This window comes from Corvus brachyrhynchos, unplaced genomic scaffold, assembly GCF_000691975.1.
Source record: "Corvus brachyrhynchos isolate BGI_N302 unplaced genomic scaffold, ASM69197v1 scaffold1560, whole genome shotgun sequence".
NCBI lineage: Eukaryota > Metazoa > Chordata > Aves > Passeriformes > Corvidae > Corvus > Corvus brachyrhynchos.
The window spans coordinates 104,489-107,999 of NW_008235946.1; the positions used below are offsets into that span (position 1 = coordinate 104,489).

General features: G+C 53.2%; 1 pseudogene; it reads left to right on the plus strand.

Annotated features, from left to right (window-relative positions):
• The first annotated feature begins 482 nt into the window (after positions 1 to 482).
• LOC103611970 lies at positions 483 to 3,511 on the plus strand (annotated as a pseudogene).

Here is a 3,511-nt window from a genome sequence, read left to right on the forward strand (position 1 = left end):
TGGCGCTGGTATGGGGTCAGCCAGGGCAGAGAGGCTGTGGGGCTCCTTGCCCCAGCTCCTCTTCATGGGGAGAAAGCCTCACTGCTAACATTGTGCACTTGGTAGGTGGATGTACACCACTCTGAATGGGAAGCTGGTGTTTGACTCGTGCCCAGGGCGATGATGCTTTGCTGCTTGTTCAGAGGTCAGTTTGCAGATCCTAAAAGTGTTGCAGGCAGAGAGCAGTTCCTTGTAGAGCACATGCTGCCAGCCAGCCCTGTCTGGCCTGAAGTAGCTGGTGGCAGCGGCAGGCCCAGAACACAGCAATAACATCATTGAACAGTTAGAAAAGTAAATGAATATTAGGCTATTTCAGTTCCCTCAGGGTAGGTGAGCATTCAAGGGGTGTCCCAGGAGGCTGGGCAGAGAGGGTGGGTGAAAAGGCATCCTGTGGTGTCGCTGACACTGGTCTTTGTGACATGTCACTGCAGGTGGCATGTGGGATGCTGTTCCAGAGGTACACAAAGGTGGTGCTGGCCCTGTGCCTGCTGCTGGTCCTGTGGCAATGTTTCTGAGCTCTCACAGATAGCCTTTCCATTAGGTTCACTCCCTCCTCCATACCCCTACTGCCTGCTGCACCACCACCCGTACCAACAGCTCCACATAGTTTAATGCCCACCACAAGGCAGCCATAGGGCCTCTGCTGATGGGCGCAGACCACGAGCTCTCCTCGGATATGGTTCAGTGGTGACTGGCAAGTGAGGCAATGGGCAGGAGCTTGTGGCTCTTCCCAGGCTCCCTGAATCTGTTTGCAATGGGGCAGGGCCAAGAACAGATGTGATGGGGATAAAGGGATGCAGAGATCCCAGCTCAGCTCTTCCTCCACCTCTTACCCTGCCCCCTGGGTTGTTCTACGCCCTTTAACTAATATCCCATCTGTTTTTTCTGTCCTTTCCCAGGTCTCTGCTAGGAGAAATGGGGTTCTGTCTTCCTTTGGGTTACTGGTGGAGGGGCTAATGTCACTGTGCTTGCTCCTCTAGACCCTGCAGGGTGTCCCAAGTGGTGTCCACCTTCAGGCCATAATTCAGCAGCTATTCACTGTCCTCTGGACCCTGACTGCTGATGTGTGGGACCCATCTCACTGCAGGACTTGTGTGGTGGTGGGAAACTCAGGGCAGCTCAAAGGGTCCAGCCACGGGCTGCTAATTGAGATTCATGACTGGATGCTGAGGTGGGTGACCTAAAAGGATTTGGTCTCTTCTGGTCTTCCCAGTACCCTGACATGCCCCAGCTCCTGGCCATGCTGTTGAAATCTGCCAACACAAACCCTGTGATGGAGGTGGCTGGCTGACCCTGCTCTCTGGAGCCCTCCATCCTGGGACACACATAGGCCTTGTGTCACCCATGTCCTCTCTTTGCTGCTGGCTAGGGTGACCTGCTGTCCCTGGCTGGTGGGACCAAGAGCCTGCGACCAGCCAGCCATGCACCTTTGTTTTGGGACACACCATCCTGCTGTCCTTTAGGATGAACAGAGCAAAGATCACTGGCTTTGAGCTGGATGTTGGCATGAGAACAACCTATCACTTGATGTACCCAGAGAGTGCAGTGAACCTTAGGCCCAATGTCCACCTTGTCCTCATCCCCTTCAAACCTCTCTGGACCTGCAGTGGGTGACCACCTCCTTCTCCACCAGAGAACTCACACAGTGTGTCAACTTTGGGGGATGGCATCTCTTGTGCTGGAAACCCTGCGGATGGCGCAGTGTGGTCTAGGAGTTCTGGTGCCTCACTGGAGCCCTGGCACTAGTCCGGATGGCACAAAGAGTACTGGGCATCCCTCTGATGCCATGAAGATTTTTGCCTTTTCTTTTATACCCCTGTTATACCTTTTTACAGCTTCTGTATTCCTAGTGCTTTTTGCCTACATTCCTGGACTTGTTTGTTAAGCTAAGAGACTAAACATCTTAGAAGCTTTGTAGCCAGGGATCAGTGTGCCCCAGACCCCAAGGTCCTCTCCAGAACATATTCTGTAAACCAAGATAGAACCATCCAGGGGAAGGTTCCCTGGGGAGGGGGGGCTCACTTGAACCTCTCATTGGGGAATCTTTGATAGATGTGCTAATTAGTAAAGCCTATGTTGTAAAGGTAATTAGTAATTAGGTAATTAGGTAATTAGTAAAGCCAGTGTTGGGGGGGACACACGGAAGAAGAGAGACACAGAGACACAGGGAAAGACTCGGTGGGGTACATCTCGATGCATATGACCTGGACGTGTACACCTAAGGATCCTTAAGAATAAATACCAAGGTAAAATCCCTTTTCTCCTTCTAACTGTGTATGCCTCTTGATTTTAAGACCAGGAAAAGGCATCACCTCTGCTCTGCACTTTGGGGTAGTTGGGCATTGGCCTGTCCCCACAGGGCTCAGGCAACCACAGTACCATGCCCCTATGATTGGGATGGCAGCTGTCCCCATAGCAGGGCCATGGGCTTGATATGTCCCTTCCTACAGCTAGGCCAGGGCATGCTGCTGGGCCAGCCCAAGGGGTGGGGGATGCCACTGGGCTGGGTGCTGGCAGACAGTGGACATCCTCTGCAAAGAAAGAGGCCTCCTCAGCAGCAGGTGTACTACATGATCACTGCTTGCCTCTGCTTTTGCAGCACGTATGTAAGAGTTAAACAGTTCATCAAAGCTGACAGAAACAAGGTAATGGCTCTATGGGCTCCAGCTCCTCAGGAGCAGGCAGAACTCTGCCAGGCAGAAGGACAATGGCTGCACTGTGCTGGGCTGGCTGTCCTGTTGCAGCATGGGGAACACCCAATCACTTCACTCAGGTGTTGATCCTGAGCCCAGCTTTCCTCAAGTACATCCATGACAACTGGACACAGCATCATGGGCGTAGGTACCCCTCCACTGGCTTCACAGCCCTGCTCTTTGCCTTGCACACCTGCCAGCAGGTGACCACAGCCAGTGGGACCAGGCACTGCCACTGTATCTCCCCTGCACTGCTTGTCCATATGCTTGCAGGACACCCCAGCATCCACACAGCAATGGCTCTTGCTGGTGTACGTACAGGTCTCCGTGTTCGGCTTTGGAGCAGACAGTGAAGGGAACTGGCACCACTACCGAGAAAAAAACTGCTGGTCTGGAGCCTTTTGCAGGACGAGAGTCCATGATGCTGATGTTGAATTCAGCCTCACCAAGAGACTGGCACATAAAGGCAGGATTGTATTCTACAAGTGATGCATTTCCAAGAGCCAGGTGGTTTGGCCAGGAATGGGCCAAAGTGCACTGCCAGTGACTCTCCTAGCTCTTTAGCCTGCTGCTCCTCCCCATCACCTGGGCTCACAGACCCTGCAATTCACAAGGTTTCAGTACTGCTTATGCTGGTCCTACCAGCTGGGTACTGTGGGTGCCATTCTCTCACGGCACCAGGCATTTTGCATTTAGCTGGACATAGGGTGGGCATGATTCTGCCCATGCTGGTTGGGAGGGAGGAACAGGAGATGGTGGGGCTGTAGGTGGGCATGGAG